We start from the raw sequence: 17,255 nt of genomic DNA, 5'->3' as shown, positions 1-17,255 counted from the left end.
TCATTTGGGAGTGACGGTTTTCAGATAGGACAGAACATGGTGTCCAAAGTGCTATGATTGTTTATAGTGATCGAGTGTCGTGAGCATTAGTGCTCTTATTTGGCTGGTTTTGGTTGGCATGAGTATCGCGATGTAGCGTATATGAGGTTCCGTGTTTGTGTTTGACGGTCCGTAAGTGGCGAGGTCGCCTAGAATTACGTTTGTAGTCCTATATGTGTTTCCAGTTGGTTTTTCTCCTTAGGTGTAAGGAGTTCATTTTATCTTAGGCGAGATTGGGTGTCCATGGTTGAACGATTGGTGGGTAGCATGTAACAGGGTGTCGGGTGCATTTTGGTGTGAGTTGCCAATCTCTTGTGAGAGCGGGGTTCATTACCCTTTCCATTTGTTCTAGTCCTGGCAAGGACGTCATTTGTTGCGAGACTTGTACTCCATCTAGGAGTTGTGCGTGTCTATGGGCAGACGAATTTGTGAGTGGTTTGTTACGCTGTCAGAGTTCATCGATTGAGGTCCTGATTGAAGGGGTCAACTCACTCACACGGAAGGAAGTGGAGTCTTTGGTTTTTGTAGTGTTTGTTTTGAGAGTGGTTTTAATTAGTAGGATGTGAGGCACGGGTTGCCGAATAGGGGTTGTGTTTCCGACGTTTAGTACTAGCGGTGATGGCTAGGAAATGTGTCGTGAATCGCAACTTGAGGATAATTAGGTGATGTAATGTGACTTATGTATTTAGATGTTTTTAGAGGTGATTGATTCTAGCAGTGTCTTGAGGATAGGTGTTGGTATTGTTTGAATGTTTTGCAGCTAGAGCGTGATTATGGGATTCCGTTGAAGAACTGTAGGAATGATTGACCTTAGTTTTGAGGTTTCAGGCATAAGATAGTCGCATTGTGTGTTTTGACGAGGTAGGAATTGAATCGAGTAATGCTATGAGTTGTTTACTTGGCGTGGATGTTATGAGGAAATTAGGGATCTTTAGTGCTGGTCGATGATTGTGACGTTTGGTGTCGTGTTGCTTTTAGCTTGTTATGATTGTGTGATTGAGGAATGATTGTCGTGTTGCTTTTAGCATGTTGATATGTGACTGTATAGTTGTTGAGGTTATGTGGAACGATAGGTGGATAGTGAGTGGATCTCTTGATTATTTTGTGGACTGTGTGGGGATGTGTTTAAGGTTTGGACCTGAAGACATGGATGACATCTGTGTTGAGACCGGATCGAGGATGAGAATGGCCTGGCCAACCATTTCTCCTGAATCAATCCCTCTTTAGCCCGATGTCGGGTCAAAGGTCAATGATCGTTTTGAGTTGTTACGAATAGCAAGAGAATGGTTCTAGGCGTTGCGTCGGTATAGTGGTGTGGATTCAGGAAGTTGTCTCAGGTGACGAAGGGTGTTAGATGGTACTAACTGTTTGATAAAGGGTTCGCGATGCGATCATTAATTATTGAAGATCTTATTTTGAGGGTTTGTGACATAGGTGCAGGATAATTTGTTTTATTGTTTTGGTGACTAATGATTGTATAGTTGTTGGAAGATTCATTAATTAACTATCTTGCGGTTGTTAAGTGCAATGATTACTGAGTGGTGTGGTTAGTGGTCGTTATATGATTATGTAGTGGTGTAACCGTGTGTTAGATGGCAAGTGTTGATCTGACTAAGAGGTGTAAATCTGAGTTTGAGCCTAATTAAATAAATGGACGGGGTTCCTTGTTTGGGATTTTGTGTGTCCTTTAAAGGATGGGTTGAGATAGGATATTGTCATGTTCAGGGGTCTTGTGATCGTTTTTCTTTCGATTCTGAAGCCTTGTGTAGCGGTGTAGAAGGGACCAGTGTTGGTTTTAAGTCGAGCGCAGAATCTAGCGGGTTTTGTGTATGATGTTATAAGTGATGAGTACCCTCATAGGGTGGTAAGCATTGGGTTTTTCTGATGACAGTGTGTGATTGCCTATTGGCATCGGGTGTCAAAGGCAACAAGGTTGTTGATTTCTTAGCTCTGCGGTTTGGTGAGGTGTTTCGCGGGAAGGTGTTTGGTTATGGGTTTCCTTCTTTAAGGAGGGTAGATTTCGAGGACGAAATCTTTTAAGAATGGTAGATTGTGAAGTTTTTCATTTTTCAATTTTTCCATTTTTGTGTGTTTTTCGAATTTTCTGAATTTATTTAAATTTAGTACCACGTTTTGCGTACCGGACGCCGTGGGGTGTGCCGATGTGTCTGAGGGTTGATTGGGGCATTTCCTTGAGTTCAGGGCTTATGCAAATGCAATGGCCGCCATTTCAGCATTTTTCATTTTTCGGGTCAGGAGGATCCAAGTGGGACCCTTTACCAGGATTGTTATGTACGATGGTTGTGTCACGGGTCCATTGCATTTCTTGCATTGTTATTTTGTGCGTAGATTATTTGTTTTTATGTTAATTGGTGTGGTGGTGAATTAATTATTGTATATATATAAATTTATGTTATTAAAGATTATTATAAAAGAAAAAAAAAATGGTGGGACCCACATGATATTATAACAAATATAATAGCTTTATAGCCAATATCTTCAACAGAACTTCACCATCTCTCTCGGCCAGTTTTCTCTCTCTCTCGCTGCCTTTTGTTTTTTTTTTTTTTTTCTTTTACAACTTCTATCTTTGATTACTCTTCAACCACTTGGAATTTTTGGGTGCCGTTTGCGGCAAATCGGAGAGCACGGCGAGATTTACGCGTGGGTGTAAACAATTCCTTATTTGGCCAACTCTAATGATTTTAAATTTTTGGACTCATTTTGGGGGTTTTTGCATCTTAATAGGTAGGGGTTCCTAATCCACGAAATTTCTTGTTCTTTTGTGAATTTCCTTTTTGAATTATTATCTAGCATGTCAATTTATGTTGAATTTCTTCTAAAATAATTAGTTTATTGTAAATGAAGTATGTGGCTATGTGTTTAGTTGAAATTGTATGAACTTATATGCTTGTATAAATTAATTTCATGTTTATAATCTTATCATGTTAGATTCTTGTTGAAAGGAAGCATGCCATAAATTATTTGAAAATTCTTGCAAGTATGGTAAGTGGTTTAGAATTGGATTAAATGTATGATTATGGGTATTAATTAGCATGGCATAAAAAGGGCATGATGCATTCATGCATATCATTAGGTATGAAGAAAAGGGAAATTGTTTTGGAATAAAAGAAAAGGGATTTTGGGAAAAGTTTTGATAAAAAGGATTTTTAGAAAACCCGGATGCCGAGGAGGTACCGAAGGTCCGTGGAGTTAATGTAACCTAGAGGGAACTTGGGAAATCACCCTAGCGTGGTTGAGCTATCTAGGCCCAAATGACACCGCGGAAGTACCAAGGGTCAGGGACAGTAGCCAATCCTTCTCTCGTGTTGCCGCGGAGTCACCAATGGACGGGTTATATTAATAGTTTGAAAAATGATGGATGATTTTGAAAATGGGGAGCGACATAGCACGGTATTGCATTTCATATCACCATATTGTTCATTTGGATTTGAACTTGATGTTGTATTTCTCCCAGCATAGCATGATCCCGTTCCCTATTGTTCTATTCATTGCTTGGATTCATAGGGTCACAAGAGGTGTGTCTTAGGCACCACCTTCTGAGCTTTATGTTCACCCTATTATTTAACATTTTTCAAGAGATGGGAAAAAAGTGGCGGGTGACGTTCCACCACAAGCCTAATTTGGATTAGAGGATCATTTTGCTATTTTTGTATCTAAGTCCCATCAATTTTTGTAAAACCTTAGTTTGTTATATTCGGTATAGAGACTTATAAACTCTTGTTATTGTAATTTTGCTTCATGGGTTGTAAGTTGATGTAATTAGACTACAATTCTAGTATGTGAGCAAAGGACTGTGTAAGATAGGTACTCCTTTGTTCTAGATGAATGGGATGGTGATGATGGGCTATTTTGAGGAGGTTGTTGATGTTGTTGTTTTGGGAATATTTTATATTATTTGTTTTTTGTGTTGGAACAAGTTAGATTAGTTTTGAAGGTCCAAGAGAGTCCTTTATTTTTTTTATACATTTCAACAGGTTGTTGTAGACCCCTTTTTAGCAAAGGTCATGCCAATTTTTTTTATTATTATTATATATAATTGGTATCATTTTCGGGTTGTGACAAGTAATACCCCTAACTTTGAAAGGATAGTCTCGGCATTTTAACTATGGTGTTATTGCATTTTTGTTTGATTAAGTGGTTATTTGTTAAATTGTTTAATTGTTTTGTTATTTATTTTATTTAATTGCTTCATTGTGTATTTAATTACATTTTTGTTTAATTGGTGGTTTAATTGAATTAATTATATTGTATTTTTATTAATGTATGCTTATGTGGAAAATGTATTTAACTGTCTTATTTATTTTATTTAAATTAATTGGTTGGTTAAATTAGGAATTTATTGTCTTATTTGTTTATTTAAATTTGGTTTGTTTAATTAAATTAGGTTTTATTCTTTTGGCCAACTAGGGTTCAGTTTAGGGTTTTAATTGGACTTAGGTTTAGCAATTGCCTATAAATATATACCATACGTCTGCCTAGGGTTTTAGAACCCTATTCATGGCACAGTGAAGGCAGAGACATAACAGAGAGAGGTTTTGAGAAAACAGAGCACGGTCGGTGAGGGTTTCGGCTGTGGCTTAAAGGTCAGAAGTAGGAAGAGGGAAGATTGAGTAGTAGGAGGTTGAGTTGACAGTAAACGGATGTCATCGGAAAGCTTAGGAAGACGGCGACAAGGTTTTGATTCCAAAACTGCACAGGCAAGTTCTTTTCTTTCTCTCTCCCGTTGGCCTATGTTCTGTGCGTACTTAGATAGTTTTTAGGGTTTTAATGGAATTTTAACTGAATCTTGCATGCTTAGTTTACGCTGAATTAATCGACTGTATGTGTTTTAATGTAATCTGTAATTGTTCTTGCAAGTTGAAGTTCAAGTTTTGTGTTAACGCATAATGAATCGGTAGCGGTTTTAATCACTGTAATTAATTCCAACTATTGTAATCAAATCATTGGGATGCTACTGGATATATATTAGACTGTTAAGATCAGTTTAAAGGAAGAATAGGAAGGTAGGAAGAGGCCGGATACGAAGCAGATGGCCGGAAACGGATCAGAAAGGGATCAGCGCTCTCAAAGAGGGAGAGAGCCAACTCCAGGAGGTTGGGAGCAGGCTCCCCTCTTCACAGAGCCGGCTCCAAGGGCTAGAGAACTGGCTCCATGGTGCATAGAGCCTGCTCTGTGGTTTTGAGAGTAGGCTCCCTTGGTTGGCCTTGTTTAGACACGTTCCAGAACTGTTTTGGGCACTGTTTTGGACGTGTTTGGTATTTTGGATTGTTTCAAGGACTGGACTGAGGATTTTAAAAGTAATTTCATGGGTTTTTAAACTCTCTAATTGTATAATTTGATTCGTAGTGCAAATAGAATGAATAGTATAAAAATAAGCAACTTTGCACACTGTTAACGGATAGGAGGGACTAAATTGTTTAATCTTGTTTTAACAATTTACTGGAATGTAGCATGGACTCTAAACATGATATTATGATGTAATTGAACTCACAATGCATAATTTATTTGTATATGCTAATGGTATTCACAGTGTGAAAGTTTTAAGCAATGTCGCACACTGTTGACGGATATAAAGTATTTAGTTGCTTAAACTGATTTTAGCAACTTAGATGACTGGTGTATGATTTTTAAAGTTGTTTTGGATGCATAATAGGGTCTTACACATAGTAGATTTAGTTATGCTTCTCTTGGATGTTAATTGAAGAATTATTAAATTATATTCTATCAATTACATGGAATTAGGTGTTGGATTTTAATTGCTGAATTATTATATTATATTCTGTCAATTACATGGAAGTTAATCTGGAATTTAATTGAAGAATTATTAAATTATATTCTGTCAATTACATGGAATTATGTGTTGAATTTTAATTGCCGAATTATTACATTAAATTCTGTCAATTATATGGATGTTGTGGATTGTATGTACCGGTATGGGACGATGGCATACTAGGGATGGTTTAGCTCAAAACGCTAAGATCTACCCTATTGGAATAAGGGAATGGAATATAAATATTGAATCCTACTTATATTTAGGTCAGATCAACTGAGTAAGTTGAGTGACTATATGGATTAGTTGTTGTTTGTGGTTAAGTCATATCAACTGAATAAGTTGAGTGACTAACTGGATTATCAATCGTATGTCAGGTCAATGAACAATTGAATGACATACTCTGGTTCTGGACAGACTTTAAATATATGGTTATGGTACTACGAGATGAGCTTGAGTCTCAGGCTCGTTGGTTTAGGCGCGTATATGTAGTGGATGCGTAGCTGGCTATGATAGGTTGAGGTGTACCCTGTTTGGTCTAGGTACTCATGCCTACATTTGGGTGCGTTTTTACATGTTGCCTTCTATTCAGGTTGGGATCCCCTTTGTAGTCCAGTGTCCTTTAGTGTGGATATATATACACTTATGGACTAAATAGATATTGTGAGATATCTAGGATGTATCTGCGTATCGGGTCACTGTATAGATTGTAGTTAGATTAGAACTTGTTCGTGCGCCTAACCCACTCTTATACTTTTCAGGTAGCGGACGGTTCCAGTCTTAATGCTTGATCAAGCTGAGCAGAAACGGTCATTCATTCTACCGATGACGTAGGATTTAATTCCTAATTTTAGAGTTGGATTTTTATATTCAGTTCTTTACTTATCATCTGAGATTTTATTTAGGGGTCCACTAGATGGATTCCCGAGTTGTACTATGGGAGGTTTTGGAGTTGAATTATTTAATCTTTATTATTTGAGGATTTTTATAATTAGAATTTCTTTCCAACTTATTACTTTATTTCTTAAATCTTTTATATTCTGTGTTCATTTATATATTAATTGTTTGATATTCCCTCGGGTTTGGGCTTGGGCTTGATCAACCCATGTCTCGGATTTGAGGGGTATCACATGACATACCACCACATAAATTAACTCACGACATTAAAATCATGCACAAAATAAATATACATGATATGCAATGGACCCATAATGCAACCCCTGTGCACAACAATTCCGGTAGAGGTCCCACGCAGGACCTTCCGGCCCGGAACGAAAAAATGCCGAAATGATAATCGGTGCATATTTAAGAGTCCTAAACTCAAGGAAATGTCCCAAACAACTCTTCGATACTCCCGGCACACCTCACGATGTCCAGTACGTAAAACGAGAAAAGACAAAAATGCCCTTGCAAAAATAAAAAATTTCAGAAAATGGAAAATGGAAAATGGCGAAAATCGAAAACATTACAAATGGTATTGCTAGTAGTTGCGCCACGTCACCTACCACATCAGTTGACACGCAACAGTGGTGCTAGCAGTAGTGCCAAGTCACCTGCCACTTCAGTTGTCAGGCCATCAACCACGTTAGTATCAGTGCCATGTCAGCTACATCAGGGTGAAAGGATTGTCCTCAGACTCAAAATGGCTTCATATAACCCACTTTGACTTTAAGGGGGACTGTTAGAATATATTGTTACCATGTATTATATGAATATATTCTATAATATAGTGTTACCTTATACTTCGTATAGAATTACCATATATATGTTTACCTTATATAGAATTACCATATACATATAATAATAATAATTGTATAAGTATTTTATCCTTCACTTGTAATGACCCGGTCATTTTCCTTCATTTCATTTTTTCTCAAATTTTACTGATAAATTTTTTCCATTGTCTTTTCTTTTCTGAGTTCGGTTTCTCGTCACTTGGTGTCGTCTCGAGTGCTCGAAAATGGTTTCCGAGACTCTTTCCTGTGGATTGACAACTTCTTTGTTAGGACTGCGTCATTTCCATATTTTCGTTTTTTGGCACTATTCACTTTTCGTCTTTTCCCTGTTTGTCACTTTTTTGGCACAACCTCACTTTTCGTGTTCAGAGTTGATTTTTGACTTCACATACATTCATTCTAAGTGGTTTTCACGAAATACGTATATTTAATTTTGTAAAAAAGTACTCTGGTTACTCTTGGTAACCACAGGGGCATGGATGCAAAGTCTCTTCGGAAACATTTTCTTTTCTTGGGGTATTTTTCGTAAATATCTTTTGAAGATATTTTATTTCAGGGGTATTTAAGAAAATATTTTTAGAAGATATTTTATTTCTGGGTCATTTGTGCAGTTATCCCTTTTTGTAGGGCCATTATGCAATTAACGAAAGTTATTGCAAAAAGCCTCGTTTTGAGCCTGGATCCTCGTATGAGATTCATTTTCACTTTTCATTGAGTCGTATGCCTTTAGAAATTCCTTCTAGTCGTTTTTTCCAGTTTTAGGGTTTTCGGCCCTGATTGTTGCCAAACTTGTTCGGGGCATATCTCTCTGGACAGGACTCCATTTTTAACGTCGTTTCTTATGTTCTTCATTTTTTTTTTTTTTTTTCATTTTGATTCTTTTTCATTCACGGTGTTTTACCGTTTGAGAGCATCTTCGTAAATTCCACTTTTTCGGACTAGGCGGGGCTCGTTTAGGGCACTTTTTGGGATTTTCAATAAATAGAGGGTTTGAAAAATTAAGTCATTTCATTTTCTCTTCTTCTACACTGCTGCAAATCTGATTCTTCAGCCCTAAGGGGGCTGCCACCCTTCATTTCTCAAATTAACTCTTTTCCTCTTTGAAAAATGCCGTAGTGCCTTAATGTTTATTGTAGGCCTTGGTGAGGTGGTCCTTTCCCCCTTATTATAAAAAATTTGCAACCATTTTTTAGTTTGGGTTTTGAGTTCAAGTTGGGATTTTAGTGTTGCCTCATGAAGGATTGTTGTTCCCCTCGTTGTCTCCGTCGTAACCCCGAAGTATCGTCGGATTCGGGGCGGTTTCCATTTGGTGGCTTTTGAGATTTTCCTCTCAAATTACGGGAGGGGATGTTTTAGGATTATGTCTGTGTTGTATTAAGTGCTTGCCATGCTTATATAACTTGATTACATGCCTTTGTAATAAATCTAGAAATTTAATTTAGTTATTTCTTTGAATAAAATTTAATTCACATGGATGTATATAGCTTAGAATTAAATTTTGACATACTATTAATGTAATGACTCGTTCATTTTCTTTCCTTTCCTTTTTCTCAAATTTTACAGATATTTTTTTTCCGTTGATTTTTCTTTTTCGAGTTCGGTTTCTCGTCACTCAGTGTCGTCTCGAGTGCTTGGGAATGGTTTTCGAGACTCTTTCCTTTGTATTGACAACTTCCTTAAAGGACGCGTCATTTCCACATTTTTCATTTTTCGACACTATTCACTTTTCGTTTTTTTTCCCGTTTGTTACTTTGTTGGCACAACCTCACTTTTCATGTTCGGAGTTGAGTTTTGGCTTCATGAGTTTTCATTCTAGTTGATTTTCTCGAAAGGCATAGCTTTACTTTTGGAGAAAAGCTCGCTAGTTGTTTCCTTTTCCCGCATGGGCGTGGATGAAAGGATTCTTCAAAAACATTGATGTTTGTTGGGGTATTTTTTGTAAATATTTTTTGGAAATATATTTATTAGGGGTTTTTAGAAAAATATCTTTTGGAAGATATTTTCATTCTGGGCCAATCTTGCAGTTATCTTTTCTTAGGGGGCCATTGTGCAATTAACGAAAGTTATTACAAAATGCCTCATTTTGAGCCTGGATCCTCATACGAGATTCATTTTCACATTTCGTCGAGACGTAGACTCTTAGAATTTCTTTCCGGACGTTTTTCCCAGTTTTAGGGTTTTCGCCTCTAGTTAGCGCCGAACTTGTTCGAGACATATCTTCTTGCACATGACTCGATTTTTGACGACGTTTCTTCCGTTGTTTATTTTTTCTCATTTCGGTTCTTTTTCATTCACGGTATTTTACCGTTTGAGCGCGTCTGCGCAGATTCCACTTTTCTAGACCTGGCGGGGCCCGTTCGAGGCACTTTTAGAGTTTTTCAATAAATAGGGGGTTATGAAATAAAAAGTCAACTTTCTTCTCTCTTTTCTATGGCTGGCCAGCAGCTCTCCCATGGCTGCCACCTTTTTTCTTCTTTTTTCGGCCACTTCTCTCTTGAATTATATCGTAGTGCCTTAGCGTTTATCGTAGGCCTTGGCGAGGCGGTCCTTTCCCCCTTATTATAATCTGGTTCCGACCATTTTTGAGTTCAGGTTTTTAGTTTAAGTTGGGATTTTGGTGTTGCCTCGAGAAGGATTGTTGTTTCCCTCGTTGTCCCTGACATAACCCCGAAGTATCGTCGGATTTGGAGCGTTTCCGTTTCGGTAGGGATTTGAGATTTCATCTCAAAGTGAGGTAGGGAATGTCTTAGGCTTATATAATTGCTGTATTGATTGTTTTATAAGCTTATACAACTTGTATCAATGCCTAGGTATTTTATCTAGAATTTAATTAATTATTTTCTTTGTATAAGATTTAATTTTCATGGTTATATATAACTTGGAATTAAATTGTGGCATGCTATTAAATTAAGTTTTGATATGTTCATTAACATATATTAAATTTGGAGTATTTGAATAAGTATTGAAACTTTTACTTAATCTTTCACTTGTATAAAAATTTAATTCACATGGTTGTAATTAGAATAGAATCAACTTGTAATGTGATATTAAATTAGGTCTTGGTATGTTCTTTAACATATGTGAATTTGAGAATATTCAAAGTTGTTTTAAAATCTAGAAAAAATTAATTAATTAGGTTAATTAATTTTATTTTAAGTGTTCTACTCACTTAATTGAATTTTTTATTTAATATTGGCGATAAGCTTGACATGTTCTATCATATACATTAAATTGAGAATATTTGAATAGGTTTTGAGACTTTTATTTAATTATTTTCTTTGTATAGAATTTAATTCACATGGTTGTACCTAGCATGGAATGAACTTGCAATATGATATTAAATTAGGCGTTAATATGTTTGTTAATATATATGAAGATGAGAATATTTGAATGAGTGTTGAGAACTTTATTTAATTATTTTCTTGTATAAAGTTTAATTTACTTAGTTGTAATTTAGGTAGAAATAACTTGTAATGTGAAATTAAACTAGATCTTGATATAACCATTGACTTATATTAATTTAGAATATTTGGAGTTACTTTGTAATCTTGAGAATTTAATTATTTAATTTAATTAAATTCCATTATATGCTTCCATTGAGGTAGTTAGGTATTGAAATTGTTTTTATACTTAACTTGTAAATTTGAAACTTCTTGTACAATTACATTATAGTATTCCATAAGTAGAAATTATACTTTAACTTGTTTATACCACATTATATATTTAACATGTCGTATGCCATTGTAGCTTGAAAACATAGGACGAATATTGTGTGCCTTACTTGACTTGTTTGTGCATGGTAGTTAACTAATATATTGTGTGTATGTATTATACCTTGATGCACAACTTGTTGATTTTAGGAAAGCTTCAACGGATATTGTAATATGTTATGGCTAGGGCATGGCTTTAGTACAGAAGATGAGAGCTTCCCCTATAACATATAGTGCGCACTGGGTGGTACCCTGAGGGCTAGTAACCCAAAAACACCAATATATGGTTTTATTCCGGGTTTAGTGCACACTAGGTAGCACCTTGAGGGCTAATAACCCGAGATCATTTGCTTAGTCATTGAGACCGTATGTCCTTATCTTTCCACTACTACTTGATTTCGCATTCAATTCCAAGTTGTTTAATATGGATTATTTATAGCTTGTGATGTGATGTTTGACATTTCAATTAGGTTTAGTATGCATGTGCTTAGTATACTTGCATGCCTTTCTTTTCAATACAAGTTAATAGCACTAAATTGTCATAACTTGTTGTTTCCATATTTTAGATTTCAAGTTGTTAACTCTGATAATCTATACCTTGATGCATTGTATTAAAAGTTCTAATGTTAGTTAAAATTGCATTGAAATTGTAATATGTGTTTTAATTATTCAATGTAGCCTAGGATGATTCCTTAGACTCGTTTGGAACATAGAAGTTAGGCGGTATGAACCGTTTCGGTTGTTTTCACATTTTAGGTTCTAAGTTGATAACTTTGAATACTTATGTCTTGTTACGTTACACTATATGCTTCCATGTTGTTAAATTACATGAATGATGTGGTTTATGCTAGAAATGCTCTAAGGTAATTTAGGATGCTGCCTGAGTCTCACCTTTGACATAGACGCTAGATGGCATGACCGTATGAATTGATTTATATCAACTAAATAAGTTTGTAACATGTTAGGCCTTTGCATGCTCATCTCCTGCGATTAGCTTTATGTTACTCACCCATGCAGTAGGGACATTTTTCAGGTACAGGAATCAAGATTCGAGATTCACATTATACTTGGGATGATTTGTAGATTTGAAGTTCATGATCGATGCAAATGTTAGCATGAAATCCTATTTGTAGCTTTATATGTCAAAACTTGTATATTTGGTTCTAAACATGTAATGTGTACATAAGTACACTCTTTATGATATATTTTACATGCATGTATGAGATGAGGCCATGGGCCAATGACTTTTATTTTGTATTCTAAGCACTTTTACTTTCAAGCTTTATTGTTGAAAACTAAAAAAATTGCATGCTTTAGCATCACTACATTGGCATGGGTGGTGGGAAGTGGACTTTTGCACTTCCATAGGGTCTCTTCAATTATGTATGAAGTGTGGCCAAGGACCAAACGGTCATTTGATCTCATTTTGAAATTTTAAGTTTCAAATTTCCCCTTTAACATCCATTTTTAGCATTTTTGGGATTCGGATAGGTCGTATTTTACATCGGGCATTTTTGGGACCCACAGGTCATTCTCTTGCACTTAAAATCACTAAATACATTTGCGTGCATAATTGTTTTAACTTAGAAATGCATTTAGGATCAAACGAGCACTTGGTGCAAAGTTGCATTTTCATCGTTTTTTACCTAAACTGATCCAGGGGCATTCTGTGCATTTTAAATTTTTTTTTCAACATGGTCGAGTAGAAAACTTGATTTTATGGGGGGTTTCTTCTTTGTATTTTTACCAAAAAAAAAATCATTTTGATGCTGAAAATAACTCGCAGGTCTGGAAAATCTGGTGTGCGCCCTTTTTTCAAGTTTTTCTGAAAAAAGTTCTGACCTAAGGGGCATTTTGGGTATTTCACTTGAAAAATAAAAACTTCTCTTGACATGGTCATGTAGAAAACATGATTTTTTTTTGGGGGGGGTTTCTTCACAACTTCTTTTTTTCTTTTTTTTTTTTCTTTTTTTTTTCCCCAAAAAATGTCATTTAAGCCCTCAAAACCCTGTTTGAAATCCAAAAATCTGTGCAGCCCTGCACAGATTTGAAACCGAAAAGTCTAATTTTATAAAACTTTGAAACTTCATATCTTTTTCGTCCGGACTCCGAATCAAGTGATTTTTGAGTCTAAGTTTATTCATTTTCGCTTGTCTATCCAATGATATGCATGGTTACATCCAATGTTATCTGAAAAGACCAATTTTACCCCTTGTCAAACACCCTTGCTGCATTGATTTGAAACCTAAAAATCTAATTTTATGAAACTTTGGAGTTTCATATCTTGTTCATCCGGACTCCGAATCAAGTGATTTTTTAGTCTAGATTTATTAATTTTTTCTTGCCTATCTAATGGTATACTCAGTTGCATCCAGTTTTGTTTGAAAAGACCATTTTACCCCTGGTCAAGTTCCCTTCTCATTTTATAATCTTAGCTTCCACGTTTGATTATTTTGAATTCTATGACTTCATGGAAGGTCACCTTGACGTCTTAGGGGTGTCATATATCCCTAGAAAACTTATTTTTATTTTTGCTTCCGCATTTCGGATCCGATTTGGGTCATCTTACGGGTCACAAAGGACGCACTATTTGAAAAACCAGGGCCATCACAATTAAATTAAGCCTTGATATGTTCATTAACATATATTAAATTAAGAATATTTGAATAAGTATTGCAACTTTTATTTAATAATTTTCTTTTATAAAAATTTGATTCACATGGTTGTAACTAGTATGAAATCAACTTGTAATGTGATATTAAAATAGGCCTTGGTATTTTCTTTAACCTATGTTAATTTGACGCCATTTGGTATTGTTTTAAAATCTAGAGAAAATTAATTAATTAATTTTATTAATTTTATTTTAAGTATTTTAGTCACTTAATTGGAATTTTAACTTGATATTGTGGATGACCATGCTATGTTCCTTAATATATATTATTTTAAGACTATTTGGGATTGATTTCAAATTTAGAAAATTTAATTTTTTTTATTTAATTAAATTCTATCTAATTGTTCCATGGATTTAATTATGTTTTAGAAGTTGTTTCTATGTTTAAATCATGGAATTGGATTTGTTGTATACTCAATTGGTTATGTTTTAAGCATTTGATAACATGGTTGTTATATTTATATTTATGAGAACATGTTTCCAATATTGAATATATTGTTGTCTTGTGTAATAAATTACATATTGTATATTTGACATTTCATATGCCATTGTAGCTTGAATGCCTAGGGCATATCTTGTATGTTTTCCATGACTTTGATGTACATGGTATTTAGCTAAGTGCATTGAGTATATATGATATACATATGTTGCACTATTTGTTGATTTTGGATCATTGGGGCATCGTTTGTTTTGATATAGCTAAAGTAAGGCTCTAGTACGGGAGATGTGAGTTCTCCTTACTTTATAGTGTGCATTTAGGGGAAGGTACCCACGGGCTAGTAAACCAAAAGTGGCTTTTGTATACGGTTCTATTCCGGTTGGTGTCCAAGAATATCCACTTTGTTTAATTTTGCAATTTCGTTTTCAAGTTGATAATTTTGAGTATTTATAACTTGATGTATTATTTTGGGGGTTCCAATTATGTTTAATTATAGCACTTTAGTTAATTTTGCAATCTTGATTACAGGTTAGTAACTTTGATAATCTATACTTTGATGTGCTATATTAGAAATTTCAACTATGTTGCATTGTATCATTTTGTTGGTTTTGTGTTTTAAACTTCAAGTTGTTTATAGTTGATTACTCTTAACTCATGTTTTGGTGCATGATAATTCATTTTTACTTTGTATACTTGTGTCTTGTATACTTGTATATTGAATATTTTGTTGCGTTGTACCGCATGCTTCTATATTGTTTAAATTGCATGAATGATGTGGTTTATGTTAGAAATGATCTAAGGTAGCTTAGGATGCTCCCTGAGTCTCACATTTGACATAGACGCTAGGTGGCATGACCGTTTGAATTAAATTATATTAACTTAATAAGTTTGTAAAACGTTAGGTCTTTGCATGCTCATCTCCTACGAGTAACTTTATGTTATTCACCCACGTAGTGGGGACATTTTTCATGTACAAGAATCAAGATTTGGGGATTCACATTATGCTTGGATGATTTGTAGACTTGAAGTTCATGATTCATGCAATTGTTAGCATGAAATGTTATTTGTAGCTTTATATGTCAAAACTTGTATATTTGGTTCTAAATATGTAATGTGTACATAAGTACACCTTTTGTGATGTATTTGACATGTATGAGATGAGGCCATAGACCAATGACATTTATTTTGTATTCTAAGCACTTTTGTTTTCATGATATATTATGGAAAAATAGAAAAATGACACGCATTAGCATCACTACATTTGCATGGGTGGTGGGAAGTGGACTTTAGCACTTCTATAGGGTCTCTTCAATTATGCATAAAGTTTGGCCAAGGACTAAACGATCATTTGAATTCATTTTGTAATTCTTAGTTTTAAATTTTCATTTTAAAGTTCCTTTTTAGCCATTTTGAGGTTCGATTATGCCGTATTTTGCATCGTCCATTTTTGGGAGCCGCAAATCATTCCCCCGCGCTTAAAATCACTAATTACATTTACGTGCATAATCGTTTTAGCCTAGAAATGCATTTAGCATCAAATGAACATTTAGTGCAAAGTTGTTTATTTTTTTTCATCGTTTTTGACCTAAACTGATCTAGGGGTATTTTGGAACTTTTCTTTGAAAAATAAATTCCGGCCTTAATATGGTCATATAGAAAACGTGATTTTAGGGGGGGTTTCTTCACAATATTTTTCCATAAAATGCCTTCTCGGTCTCGAAAACCCTGCGTCAAATCTGATTTTCTGTGCGCACATGCATTTTTTGAAAAAGTATGTTATAAGGGCATTTTGGAGATTTCATGTCAAAAAATAAAATTTTCTTTTGACATGGTCAGCTTAGAAAAATTATTTTGAAGGGGGTTTCTTCTTAATTTTCCAAAAAAACGTCATTTAGTGCCTCAAAACGACACCCGGTTTTAGGATTTTTCTGCTCAGCACTATTCACTGCTGTCAAAACACTATTCACGGTCGTGACTACGTCAAAACTTTGTTTTGACTTTTCTCTTTCATCCGGACTCCGAATAAAGTGATTCTTGAGTCTAAGTTCATTAATTTTTTGTCGTCTTTCCAATGGTGTGCTGGGTAGCAACCAAATCTTGCTAAAAATTACTATTTTGTCCTTGGGGCTAAACTTGTCCGTTTTTAAAACGTCGCTTCCACTCGTTTTCCTTTTGTTTCTGTGGCTTCATGAGAAGTCATGATTGTGTCTTAGGGATGACGTATATTTCTAGAGACGTTGTTTCCATGTAAAAAGACCATTTTGCCCTTGAAGGCTTATTTGGTCTTTTTTTGATATTTTACTTCCGCATTAATTCTCGTTGGGATCCGTGGCCTCATGGAAGGTCACTTTGGCGTCTTAGAGATGCATTGCATCTCTAGAGACTTATTTTCTGTTTTCGCTTCCGCATTTGGATCAGTTATTGGGTCAAATTTCGATTAATCACATGACATACTAACTTGAAAAACCAGGACCATCACATCCCTTCTTCCTTTCTTTCTCTTCTAAACCTCATGGCTGGTGCTGACCTAGCCCACCATTTTGTTCCTTCTATTTCCCTTTAATTCAAATGATGCATGTAAAGAATGAGGAACACTTGCATGTAAAGAAAATAGTGTAACGATTAGGCACAATCATTTGTCTCTATGGGTGGTATAAAGAAACATGGTGTCATAGAGGTATTATGGGGCTGCCATATGGGTCACCATCAAACCTAACTCTGTAAATTCTCAAAACCCTTCGCCACTGTCTAATTAATCACACAAAAATTGTAATGTTATTTCACCATATGGTATGATATTATTCATTTTGAGTTCAAGTCCGCATGATTTTGTTATTGAGTTTTACCCTCAAAACGCATCATACCA

This window comes from Cornus florida, unplaced genomic scaffold (genome assembly GCF_030987335.1).
Source record: "Cornus florida cultivar Cherokee Brave unplaced genomic scaffold, ASM3098733v1 CherokeeBrave_3.0.0_Hap2_Chr06, whole genome shotgun sequence".
Taxonomy (NCBI): domain Eukaryota; kingdom Viridiplantae; phylum Streptophyta; class Magnoliopsida; order Cornales; family Cornaceae; genus Cornus; species Cornus florida.
This window is presented reverse-complemented; position numbering follows the sequence as displayed.